We start from the raw sequence: 14,611 nt of genomic DNA, 5'->3' as shown, positions 1-14,611 counted from the left end.
CCATTTCCAGATAACCACTAAGGATAGAGCCGCCAGTGTATTTTCTAGACCATCTACCTGGAGAAAGACTCCTTCTTGTGATAAAACAGCATCTCCCAATATATGACTATAAATCATCCCATCTTTCTACTATAAGCCATGGAAAAAAAAACATCAAAACCATCTGACTTGCTTTTCAAGGGTCTGAAGAAATGGCATAAAAAGCGAATATTTGGACATAAAACTCTAGACCTGGCAACAAAAAGAAAAGAAACATAATAAGAATGACTACACTTAATGTGTCAACTTTGAAAGGGAAGAGGATGGAGGTAGCAGAAATAATTAATCAAAGACGTCTGGATGTCCTTTGCATCCAAGAGATGAGATGGAAAGGAAAGGCGACTAGAGAGCTTGGTTTTGATTGCAAACTTTATTATGTTGGAGAACATAAGAGTAATGTAGCTGGAACTGTGATTAGGAAAGAAATTAGAAAAACAGTTGTGTAGATTACCAGAATCAACAGCAGGTTGATGGCAGTGAAAGGGTGTATATTATTTGTGACATTGAGTTATGCACCATAAACGGGGTATGTGGATGAGAAGAAAGAAGATTTTAGAGTGGGATCCTGAAGTTGACAGACATGGCAAGAGATTTTACTATTCTTGAGGGACATGAATGCACACATTAGACAAAACCATACATAATGTGAGAAATACCTAGGGAACTTTAATTGTGATGTTGGCAACAAGGAAGGAGAAGATCTGTTAGATACGTGCATCAACAATTAGTGCTTGGTGGCTAATACATGGTTTGAGAAGCCAGTTAGCCAAAAGTATACCTATAGGAGTGGTAATTTGAGAAAGCACAATGGAAATGATTGAAGGATTATAAAGTGAATTTAAGTAAAATGGTAGCTCTGCAGTACAAGCCGGTAGTATCAACAATTGTGATGGAAAAGTAGAAAAAGAAAGACCTATTTTCAAATGAAATACACATCAAAGAATGGAAGTTGAAGAGAATATATGCAGAAGAGTTTGTAGAACTTTTGGAAGAAAAAGAACCAGTTGAACTATTGAAAACAGCAGAAGAAGAGTGTAACTACCTACAAAAAGAATGAATAACTTTAGCACAGAAGGTAAGTGGAAGGACAAAGTTTCGGAAGAAGAATAATAGGGAAGAGCGGTGGTATATCAATGAAGTAAAGGAAGTGATGAAACAGAAGAAAGATGCAAGAAAGAAATATGAATTGAAACTATCACATAGAAGTAAGGAGAAGTACGAAAAAGCAAAAAGGAGGCAAGGAAGTGGTGAATAATGCTAAAAAAGATGCATTGGACGAACTGTACGAAGAGGTGAAGAATGATATAGTTGCAGCTTGGAAGAAAGTGTTCTAATATAGCTAAAAGCAAAAGCCAGCTAAAAAAAGGATGAAATGTGTTCACTGTTTATAAATATAAAAATGGAAAAAAAGTGCAAGTAACTGCAGAAGAAGTAAAGAAAATATGCAGGAATACTTTGAGGTACTGTTGAATGAAGAAAATCCATTTGAAGCATAATTACTAAACTATACACCAAATGTCGATGCTGAGCCAGAAGTGCCCATTGAGGAAGTGAGGAGAGCAACTGTTAATGTGAAGATGAGTAAGATGCTGAACCGAGTGAGGTTAAACATATATAGTAAATGAACTAGGGGAAGTAGGAGTCTGCTGGATGATTGAAATGATTCAAGCAGTGTGGAATGAGAAGAAGATACCAGAGGCATCGAGAGTTTCTATATTAGTGCCCATTTTCAATAAGAAAGGCAATATCCATGAATGTGGAAATTAAAGAGGGGTAAAATTCTCAGCACACTGTATGAAAATGATGGAGAAAAGCAGTTTGGTTTCTGAAAGTTGATCCTTTATTTATTGTGAGACAATTAATATGAGAATGGGTATAGGAAAATGGCGAGCTGAACAGAGATATATAGGACAGGTTACAAAGTGTAAGAGGGTGTGGCAGAGGATTGCAGAGATTGTATATGATAGACGATTACCAATGAAGCACAATAACCTTTTGTACAAAACCATGGTCAGGCCAACTTTGCTGTTTGGTGCAAAGATTTGGACAGTGAAGAAGTGTCATCTGAAAAGATTGGAAGTGGTAGAAATGAAGTGGTTGAGATGCATTACAGGTGTGACTTTGAGAGATCACAAGCCAAGCACAGAAACTAGACAAGAGGTGAACGTTTGTAACATCAGAGGGAAGGTGCAGGAATTAAAATGGAAGTGGTATGGTATATAGTCAAGTAGACCTCAGTGTGATGAATGATAGATCTAAATGGAGAAGGATCACGAGACGCTTCAACCCTATATGAAGGAGAGAAGTTTGTAAATTTTAATGACCAAGAGATTTTGCAAAATATCTAGAAACAAGGATAGATTATAAATAGAGAATCGGTGAAGCATTAAGTAAGTTTTCAGTTCAGGGATTGAAAGGTTAGTGAAGTAATCAGATCAGTGTTAGATCTGTACATATAAAGCACGAAGATCTGTGCCTGTCTGTTAGTCCGTTCGTGGACCCTTCCACTCCAATTATTACTGTTATTGAGCATTTATTATCTTTGACGTAAATTAAGGTTAACTACTTTCATAGATGTCGCCACATCCTTACACAAAAAAAAGAAAAACTTAAATTTTCTATAGCACAACATACACGCATTGTGGGGGAGGGCCACACAAACGTCTTAGAAAGTGCGTTAGAATCTCTATGGAAAATGCAATGAAAAAATTGACCGCCACCATTGCAATAATACATAAACTCAGCTGAAGTTTCTACTCCAACAGCCACAATAAGGCTGATATGAAGAACCGTTTATTGAGTTATACCTACTCCCTACTTTGACCCGTGACCTTTCAACTTCAGCTCGTAAAATACTTCTGTGGCCAATGACGGTCAATTAATTAATCACGTGAAACACTGTGGAGGAAAATTACGAGCTGGGTGTTGAAAGTGGGTAATAGAAAACGCACTGACCGCCACTACCTCTTCCTACAGAGCCACCCAGACCATTTCACAGAGTATACCATGTTTTGAGTATATACATATTGAGTTCTTAAAGTTTATACAAAACTTTTGGTGAGGTAATGATGAATACTGTAATAACATGTTATGTTAAAAATAAATTGTGTGAAAGTTAAGATTTTTGTGTCATTTATCATGGCATCCACCGCAACATTTTTTTAAGTTCATAACCCGGTCAAAAGAGGGATACCTCAGTTTGTCTTACATAATTCAGTTACTCAGTCATTTAGCCGTGAAAGTAAGTTTATTTGTACGTTAGTCGTATTAGTAGCATTAGCAAGTAAGTTTCTGTTGAAAGTGAAAACATTACTTATGAAATTAAGCCAACAACCATGTACAAGTGATAGTAGCTTGTAGCAAACATTTAGGAAGAAATAAACAAACTAATCAGTTATCATTATGTGGACTGGACTTTGCATTATTTTCAACAAGTAACCTAAAAGAACTCGCCGAACGATTCAGCGAAAGAACATTTTTTATTTGTGTATTAAGTTCGTTCAAGGAACTACTTCATAATTTAGGGAGGGTGCAGTGTTGTCGGTCTTTTTTAAGTATTTTAATTTAGATGCTTGTACTGTTTGCTAGGAGGAGTTTTAGCATGAAATATGACACCTAGAAATTTCTTGAGTATCTAGATATGACATGGCATCTGGAATTTTCGGGAGATTCGGGGAAACATAGTGTATGAAGACATCAAACTGGGTGGGTGAGTTAGTCAGTTTGTGAATGAGTTAGATAGTTACAAGTCAGTTCAGTGATATACATTCTGAATATGAATTTCAACAAAGTAGAAAATTAGCAAATAAGTAGCTGTTTATTTTTATTTGAGAATTAGGCCGTAGGTTGTAGAACTCCTATTACAGTCGAATAAACAAATCATTCATTATCGTTAAGTGGACTGGACTTTTCATTAGTTTTACCGGATAAACAAAAACGAACCAATTTAACGATAAAGATTGTTACAACATTGGTATTATTTTAGTAAAACTAGAATAGAATCAATACCAACTCCACGATAATGACATGTGTTCGAAGTGGGAATAATGTGCATGTATTTATATATATATATAACTTTATATACTCTTTTATGTACATGAAACATTAATTTGTATTATAAACTATTAGACCAAATGACAATGATTGTTTGTTTGAAGTTAAGCACAAAACTACACAATGGGCTATCTGTGCTCTGCCCACCACTGGTATCGAAACCCGGTTTCTAGCGTTGTAAGTCCGCAGACATACCGCTGTGTCACTGGGGGCCAAATGACAATGATCTTGTATATTTCGCACAATGTTTTTCTTTTTAAAAGAAGTTTTCTTAGTTAACCCTATTTGTTTTCAGTGTTGCTAATCTTTACCTTCAAAGCTACAAGTATGAGCTTATTGTTGTCCACATATCTCGTCTACGTGTGAATGTATTTAATATGTTATTGTTGTGTTGAAAGTTTTGTACAGTTTAAACAACGGCTTTAGGCCCGAAACGTCGATAAGAATAAACTATACGTGTAACCTGTTTGTATGCTTCGTACTTTTATAAAGCAATATTTTACACTTTGTTATATATGGTAAAGCTGTTACATGGAATTTTTCTCAGTCGATTTCATTCACCAGTTGTAATTTACAATAAAAAATGACTGCTGTTCTTTGTACTAGACAAAAGCTTATTACACTCAAGAGTGTCAAAACAAATACATCAATTGAAACCTAAGAACCCATTATAAATTCGACAGAAGTCTTCGTAACAAGCGTAAAGACACAACTGCCTCTACGTAAAATTGTGAATCATGTTAAATGGTTAGTGATGTTTCACTTAAATTTTATTGTACTGATTGCTAGTGGTTTAAAAAAAATCAATTTCCATCCATTGGCATACGAAATATTTTTGTTAATGTTAAACCTTTCAAACTACGTTAGTCATAACTACACAACCAGCAAGAAGAATCAAACTACTGTTTACATTTTATCCTTAAATATATGCAAATGAAGCTAATTGGCTTTTGTTAACTCATTAATGGATGTGATAGGTTCCAAGTTCAATATAAAAAAAAAGGAGCCTGTTCAAAGTTTCTAACTTTTGGCTCGATTACAACCTTATCTCGTGTAAATGGATATTTATAAACGGAACAAGTTTCATTTACTAAATTTCAAGGTAAAAACAACAACAAAAATGACCACCTTGTTGATAGAATACCTACGGTAGGCAAAGAGTTTCAAGACTAGCGTCTGATAACAGCAGCCATTAATTTTAGTTGTTTTTGAAATTTTGCGCAGAGCTACACAATGGGCTAACTGTGCACAGACGTCTTTAATTTTGAACTGACACGCAATAGTAAAAACAGTTAGATAACAGCACCTACCGCCAACTCTTGAGTTACTCTTATCTGACCGAATAGTACAATTTTACCATTATTTTTGTTAGCGCACTCGTATTTTACGGGACAATGGGCCGTGAACCATGAACCCTCACAGTCAAGGCATGCTAAGTACTAGGCCACGTTCGGCTTACAGCAGCCATTTAACCTCACTTGTAAATATTGTTGCGATTTCGTTAATTATGTTTATTTTTCTAGCTATTTATACTATGAACGTGTCACCTTCGATACATTAGGTAAATACAGTTCAATGGAATAAACGGAAAAGTAAAAAATAAAGTTAAAAAAATTGATTACGTTAAGACGATGGCGTACATTTATTCAAGCCCCCCAGTGGCACGTCTACGGACTTACAACGCTAGAAACCGGGTTTCGATACCCGTGGTGGGCAGAGCACAGATAGCCCATTGCATAGCTACAAACATTTATTCAAAGACAGCTAAAAAACATACCAGTCTATTTATCACGAGTCATACACTATATAGCCTCAAAAATAGTGTGAAATCGGAAAGACTCGTAATTATTAAAATAAACCCACTTAAATATCAACAATCTTTTGATATTGTTATTGTTTTCCGACTGTACAAGTTACATTTTTCATTTTATACATTATTAGATTTTTTTTAGTGTAACAACTCTTAGAAACGGTCTTTCCAAACACAGGTATAACGTTAGCCACTCATTGTTAAATAGTCGCTATTTAAATAACTGGTTTTTCTTATCTAAATATCTTATCCCATTCGAATGATCACGAATGCACACACAAACAACCATTACCAAGGACATATACATAATATATATATTGCCTTTTTAATAGGCGAGTGGAGAGAATGACCGCCGGCACGTACTAAACTGGCAAAGTCCAAAAAGACAAATAGTTTGAATACTTGGACACGGCCGAGTAACACTGCTATAGAATATAAACTGGCGTGGTGTCAAACTACAGTTCCGGATTCTAGAGAGGCATTTCCTTATCATCAGTGGTTACATGAATCACATCGAGATACCATAACATAAAGTACGTATCAGATACGTATATATGAAACCACGTGAAATATATAAAGCACTTCAAGTAATGGATCATTATAAAATGGTTATTTTAATCACTTAAAGTAAAATACACAAACAAAATATACCATCCTCACATTTACACACGAATATAAAAACAATCTTTTAAAGTCATTACAACTATCGGTACCTTAAAGCAACTTTTATTTGCATATTCCTCTAACAGTCATGCTCCATAAGAAGTTCTCCAAAAACGCGAAATTTCGTTAACCTAATGAAAAATTAATTTTTTTTAATGTGTCAATTTCAACTAATTATTGTACCTGCTTCAAAGAATGTTGTTATTTGCATGAAAATAATAAAAATATGAATTAAAAATTATAAACACGTGAATGTGCAAGTCACGACTTAACATCACAGGTTATTATTACTGGCCACTGTGAAAGTAAACACAAGTTGTAACATCAGTTGTTATCGTTATGATTCACTGTGGATAGCAAATCTCAATAGTAGTGTTTTTTATCATTAGAGTTCATTGTAAGTACACAAGTTTCATCATGAGTGGTTATCATTACAATCCATTGGGAACATGCATGGTGTAACATCCATTTTTATCAGAGCAATCTACTGTAAAATACAAGTTGCAACACCAGCAGTTATCATTAAGATCCATTGTAGACAAACATGCTGCAACATCCATTGTTATCATAATAATCCATTAAAAACAAGCATGCAAGTTGCAACATCAGTGGTTATTTTGTTCCATTGTGGACTGCAATGCTCAACAATAGTGTTTATTGTTCCAGTCTATTATAAACACACAAGTTGCAACATCAGTAGTTATTACAATCCTAAGAATTTTCTTGTTAAAGCTACATTCATAAAACCATCAATTACTTGCACATAGTCAACGTCGACATGCATCACCATCACATCAGCAACCCAAGATGACCTGAAAAAGAATACATTTATTGATATTTGTGAAAAATTTGGGATGGGTTCATTTGTTTTCCATCTGAATAATATCTTATGTACCCAATAAGATAAATGTCAGTCAGAGAATATGTTGGCAGTACCTACTGCCTAAAGTAGTTATTATAACCAAACAGCGTGACTGACAGTCACTCTTATAATGCACCCACAGCTGAAAGTTTGAACCATGCTTGGTCACAGCAAATTTTTTAACCTAGATCGTTAATCTCCAATCCAACATACACCATATTTTGAATTCAAAACCCTTGAATCCAGAGTCCAGTTACAATAGCCACTAGTCCGTACTTGTCCTTTTAATGATGACTTAATTAAAAATTGTAGGGCCACTGGACATTGCAATTAGATTAGTTCAATAACAAAAGGCTTTATATTATATGGAATATTATTTATGATGAAGCTCCATTTTTCATTGTCACAAATAACTATAATAACCATCCTGTTATTCTAGAATTTTTCTTCCTTTCATTTGTAAATTTTACCATAAAAGGTAATACTGTTTGAAGAATAATTCATATATTTCACATTTTTCTTTAAAAATCAATCAAATATTATTCCTTGAAAAGAACTACTTGCAATTGTAGAAGCTAGCAAAAAATACTGTGAAAAATGTACACTCATAAAAATGGACATTCATTCAGGAAGGGTATTCAAAACACAGTCAATTCGACCGTAAATTACTAACTTACTCTTACATAAGTTTCTTTTAAGGCCTTCAAGAAAATAAATGAAACATAATTTTCTTTATTTAGCTATATGAAAAAGTCTTAAAAACAATGTATTTAAAGCTCACATATTACAACATGTTTCATCAATATTCACAATGCTAATTCTATAAAACAAGCACTTATTTTTCCAGCAATTGTGTTTTGATCAGTTTATTAGAAATGTTTTGTACAGCAGGGCCACCTGTGTTGTGCTCTTCATCACTAGAACTGTTTTGAACATCAAGGCCACTTGTTTTGTGCTCTCCATAACTAGACATTTTGTGTATGTCAGAACCATTTGTGTTGTGCTTTTCATCACTAGTAGTGTTTTGTACGTCAAATCCATTTGTGTTGTGCTTTTCAACACTAGAAGTGTTTTGTATGTCACGGTCATTTGTTTTATTCTCTTCATCTTTAAAAGTGTTTTGTAAGTCACACCCATTTGTGATGACCTGGCACAGAGTTGTGTGTTTCGAAATGTCCTGAAATGAAACAAAATAAGTCAGATGCCAGATTCAAAATAGTTTTATCTTCATGAATTTAAACAAAATATAAGGGACAAAGGCTAATTAAGAGCCAACATAATTCGGAAATTTACCATATAACTCCTGAACAATAATGTAATAAAAATGGAATTTTATAACGAGGGATTTTGTATCTTTTTCAAAACTGTTTACACTGTTTTATAATGAGTTATTAAAGAATTTAGCATTTATCATGTACAACTATTGATAAAAAAAATACAATTTAAAAAAAATGTCACTTAATAAAAAACAAATATTCGCAGTGTCTCTACTGTGAGAATAATCTCTCTTCCCTTGCCTTTTTTGGCATCTGGTGTTGTTTTAAGCTTCTTTGAGATTTTGCCAACTTCATTTAGTTACATTTATCTATATTCTTCACAAACACTCTAGTATGTTCTCAGCCATTTATGTAGCATGATCTCCAAGAAAATTTACCTAAATGCCAAAGCAATGTTCTAATTTGAATATGTGATTAACGATTTTAATACGCAAGTTAATATAAAGGCTAGTAAACAAGAGATGTAAAAACTATATATTATTTAGTGTAATTTTTCATTACAACAATTCTAAAAAGATATTAAGTTCCTAAATCACCACTGCATACAACCAAATCAACCACCACTCAGTATTACATAATGAAACAAAAGAAATTGTTAAAGAAAGATAACAATTAAACCTGCTTAATATTTGTACATCATGATCAATAAATATTTTCTATAAAGCTCCAACTATTCATAGGCTTTAAATACTGTAATTCAGGAAACAATAAACTAGCATGTAACATGAAGAAAGGTCTCACAGTAAAAAGAAGTTAAATTTAATAAGTTGGTTGACTAACAGAACAACTGAGAAATTATTTGAAGTTTCATATCGAACTTTGGAAGAAGTGCATTATTTCTAGCACAATTCTGTTTATAAAATACTTAACTTGTACTTAAAAGCACAGAAATATTTACCATTATAAAGCTATTGTAATGCTTTCTCACTCACAAAAACATTACACTGGCCTCCAGTAACCTTGGGAGGAAGTCACCTGAGCCAGCTGAAACGAAGAATGACTGTTACTTGAGCCTCTTTAAATTTTATTTTCATTCATCCTCTTTACAAGTGCAAATATGTTTCACAAGATCACGTTCAACAAAGTTGTTATAGGAGTAGGTTTGATTACTTAGTGGCTCAACATATTAGGACAATAAAATGCTGATGTTAAATCAACTTTTGTGTTTAAAAAGTTCCATTAAAGTAACATTTTGTGTAGTCTATGGAGTACTAAATCACACAGCTGCAACCTAACTGTAGAGTACTGCAAATTTTTTGTTCTATACTATTTTCTTGATGCACAATATTCATTTCAGATATTACTGATGACATTCAGACATTCAATGTTAATTACAGACCTTGTCAATGACAAAAAAAGAATGTGAAACTCTTCATTAAATTGTTACGAGAAACTCGCATTTATTCCTTCAGATACAAAAAATCATATTGGCTATGAAAACATTTTTTTATTCTCAAACCCATGGTTCTGTTTTTATTTTTAACAATCAATCATTGTATCTAGCTCACTTGTAAAGTGTCATGGATAATTCTTTCTTTAATAAGAATGTTCACATGCTTTGGCCATAGCTGTAACAGCATTATTTTCAAGCTGTCTTTAAACATTCTATAAAAACATGTAGTGTTCAGAATAGTAAGTATACCATTTGTATGTAAAAACTGAGTATATATATAATATATCAACACTGGGCTTTTTCACGATATGAATTACGTACAGATTTCATACTATGACCAGAACATGATTACATTAGCTCACTGGAAACTACACATTCCATTTTCAGACTTTAAAATCTCATAACGTATCAATGTTGTAGATGTTCCCAGTTTTGATGTTCCTAACAAGGAACATCCAACTTGTAATTTTCGTTTTAATCTTTACATTTATGATATTACTGGGTGTTATAAAATACATGTCGTAGGATGTTTGAGTTCATTGCTATTCAAGTGAACAATGACGAAACAAGGAAAAAACTCTTGCACTATAACTCCTCAACAACTTTGGTGATACAGGAAAGAAAAATAAAGAATGTTCCAATCATGTTTCATTTAAATAAACTATACAATACAGTGTGAAAGAACAATGAAGCCATAAGCCTATTATCTACTTGTTTGATCTATCTGAACATAAGTTCTAAGCTCCTAATAAACAGCATTCAAATAAAAGTTTTCATTGGAAATTACACACATAAAAGAAGCTTGACAAATACAACCAAAATGGAAAAATTATCACCCGAGTAGCAAACATTTGTTTTTCTTTTGGTTTCAAATAAGAATCTAAAATATCAATAAATTTTTTCAAACAAAATTCTGTTCATTATCACAGACTATTTACACTTCATTAGGTGTATTAAACTACAACTTTTTTTGAATACTTTGGTGTCAGTAAAAGCCAAAACTCTGTAACTAGTCTGTGCATACCACCTTCATAACTGAACTAAATCACCTACCCAGTGAGGTTACTCCAAGTTCCACCATAAGTAGCTATAGCACCTTTCATGGCTTTAATAAGAAGATGCTGAATGAACCATGAATAAAAATAGGAAATCCTATTATTTCTGTAAGAGTATAAATAGAAATTGACGTAATAACAATTTACTTATTTTCAAATTATTGTTCAGTGGAGTCAAATGTATTAACATTCAAATACAGACATGTCTTTATACTGTTCTTTATCAATGTAATCCACATACTGCGTCACACTGAATAATTTTATGCATTTGCTTGTTACAACACTCAGTGTAACGAAATAACCAAAGATAGACTAAATCCCTCATTTTCTTTGTAGGACAAATAGGGGACCCAAGCAGTCATTAGTGAGGTTAATTACAAAACTGAAGGAATTTCTTTTTACATTTTTTGTACAAATCTTGTTAATAGGGGCCCGAGAACAATTTATTTTTTAAAAATCACAGGTAATGCTAGTATTACATCATTCAAGGGCTGGGTATATAAAAGTCCTTCCTGAACATGGTGTTAAAAACTTAACAGTCAGATTTCTACAATACATATTAAACTGGAGGTAAATGGAAGTTTATTGTTAATAGTTTTACTCAGTTTACCTTATAACTAATCAAGTCCATATTCAATACCAATACAGTAAAGGTTTGAATCATACTACAAACATAAATACAGCCTATAATTATCAGAATATTACTTTTTCAGTACCTATCAGTACTACAGAACTGATGGAAACACAAATAAAAGTGGGTTTAAATCAACTTTGCTATCAATAAAAAAATGTATATGAATTTTAAAAGTCAGTGTTGATACTGACAACCTATGTTACAGAAGTTTAAAAACAAAACTTAATAACTACCTTTAAAACAAACTCAACTGAGCAAATTTTTGTATCTCCTGCAGAGATCCATCATTTTCTTCATTACAATGTGTGTTGTGGTTATGTAACAAGTCAATGTCTGTTGGAATGATAAGTAAAAACAGCTGTTTGTCTGTCCATAACAGCACTGGTTTGAGAATAGTTAGTATAGGCATCTTGCCATACCAGACAGGCAAATACACTAGTAATATCACAGTTTGATTTCACTGAAGAAAAAACCCAAGCTTAGGGTGAATGTACTACAAATGTGGTAGTTCCAAAAAGTAGCTATTCAAACATCACTAAGCACAATTTTTAGTTTGACAATTTATCACACAAAAGGTTTTAATACATACCACTCAAAGATTCTGTATACACAAACATATATAATAAAAATACCTAAGACAATACTTAAAAAGTAGTAATTCTTAAGACATCTTTTTTCAAAAAACTCCAGATACTTTCGCAAATCCATTTGATACTAAATTCCAGCTGCATTGTTTTAAACTTTTTGCTTCAGTGTGAAGGATGAATGTCAGCTGTACAGTCTCAATTGTTATTTAAGAACTGCAAGCATCCATCTTATCTTCTTTAATGTCAGAACTGTATAGTACTGTCACAAGTTAATCCAAGTATTTTAAAATCATTACAACAATTTCTAAACAATGACTGATATTTCAATTCTCCAAACATACTAACAATAAGTCATGTTAACATAATGTACAGCAGACAACACTCACACAGCAGACACCACTGTCCCACATGTGATGACACCAACAGACTGAAGAACTTTTGTTCAAAACCTAATTTCCATTTCTGAAGCACTCCAGCAACACTACATTCCTGTCCATCAGTATGAAAATATTACACCAATCATTTGAAAGACAGGGAATTCTTGATTTATAAGAAATATAAACGTTTATCAGGAAACATTATCTTACCTTTTAAAGACTTAAGTAAAATATCAGTGTGTTTGAGACTTCAATCATATTGTCATGCATTATCACTTTCTTCACTCAGGTTTTCACATTTCAAACCCCATCTCTACACAAACAGATATATATATATATATTTCACAACCTTCTTATATTTGACCACAAAATATAAGTAAAATTTACAAATACTGATGAGTATTATTACAAAGTATCTATGCTTGATGATTTAGACCAATTATAATAACTTTAAACACTGCTGCTTTAACAAATGTTAAAATTTTCTTATTTTAAATTATTCTATATTGTTTTTACTAGTTATGTGTCATAATAGGACACAATAGACCTGTGAAGTTAAATAAAACCAATGGAAGAAATACTTTAAATACAACCAATAACTAATAATAGTTACATGAGGTGTGTGTGTGGGGGGGGGGGGGGGTCATTAAAGAGGCTTCCAGAAGCATATTAACAAAAGTTGAAAAGAAAGCGTTACAAAAATGGCCAAAACATTCATATAACTGACAAAGGCTGGTATACCACGAAGAAATATAAAATCCACAAATCTTTCTTATTAAGAATCAGAATTAAGTCTTTCTATGGAGAAGGGTAAGCAAGGTGAATTACAGTTGAGGTATGTATCTCTGAGAACCTAGTTTTAATTCTAAAATGTTAATTTCAAATAAAATATCATATCTCCACTGTAACTTTGAGCTAGAATCCCAACATTGAAAGAGGACATGAAGGAAAAAGAACCTGTCACTCCTGGGAAAGGAGAATTGTAATGTTACAAATATCTGAACAAGTAGAGCCATGTACAAATAGCCCACAGCTCATTTGAAGTGAGTTACGTCAGTGAGTTGGGAATGCACCCAGCAATCACAGAAGTATGAGACTACCATTTCTAGCCCCATGAAAACACACTAGGTAATTTATGAAACCAATATTAAGATGAGCCTTAATATCTACCATTTAGTCCATCATAGGGTGGAGAGTACTTTATCCATACAACTGGCCCTTCAAATAGGTAGCTATTTCAGCAAACTTAACTAGTTAATTCAGAATATATATTGTGAATGCAACTAATCAAACAGTGAAAAGGAATTCCACATTACATGGTGTCCAGGGGAGTGTAAGGGTGGAAATTCCTGTATTTTCAACTAAGAAACTGATGCATAGAAAGTGCAGTTGTGGGGTTGAAATTCAAACCCAAATACAACTGGAACTAAAACAAACTTACAAACTCTAACATCAGGGCTATAGAAACATAGACAGAGAGGATCGACCACACCAACCCTTAATGATAATACAGGTGATTAGAGGTTCAACCACACTAACCCTTAAATGTCAATACAGATGATTAGAGGTTCAACCACTCTAACTCATAAATGTTAATACAAATGATTATAGGTTCAACCACATTAACCCTAAAAAGTTAAATGTTAAATCCTGCCTCAAGCAGAGATCCATAATACCTAGAGGAGTGTACCAAATTTGTTATGTATTTATTTTAATGTCAACGTTTGTTTGGATTGAGTTTATATTTAAAAACATGCCTAGCTTATAGTGTTAGATATGTATTGCAAAACTCCCGTCTATTCTCCAAAGTTGTAGAAGATTCTCGAGAGTAAGAATCCAAAGTATATGCGTGTGCGTAAAC

General features: G+C 33.1%; 1 long non-coding RNA gene across 2 annotated transcripts in view; it reads right to left on the bottom strand.

Moving 5' to 3' along the window:
- Positions 1-396: 396 nt before the first annotated feature.
- Positions 397-14,611, bottom strand: part of LOC111085295 — a 37,590-nt gene continuing 23,375 nt past the window's right edge. Inside the window, exons 4-7 of one of the 2 annotated variants that reach the window (XR_002610122.1) lie at positions 12,961-13,063; positions 9,603-11,258; positions 7,842-8,604; positions 397-407 (exon numbers count right to left, since the gene is read on the bottom strand). This is a non-coding gene — a long non-coding RNA (uncharacterized LOC111085295). Of the gene's footprint in view, positions 408-7,185; positions 8,605-9,602; positions 11,259-12,960; positions 13,064-14,611 lie in introns of those variants that run through there. The other variant, XR_002610123.1, reaches the window with a different exon arrangement.

This window comes from Limulus polyphemus, unplaced genomic scaffold (assembly GCF_000517525.1).
Source record: "Limulus polyphemus unplaced genomic scaffold, Limulus_polyphemus-2.1.2 Scaffold315, whole genome shotgun sequence".
NCBI classification, from domain to species: domain Eukaryota; kingdom Metazoa; phylum Arthropoda; class Merostomata; order Xiphosura; family Limulidae; genus Limulus; species Limulus polyphemus.
This window is presented reverse-complemented; position numbering and strand designations above follow the sequence as displayed.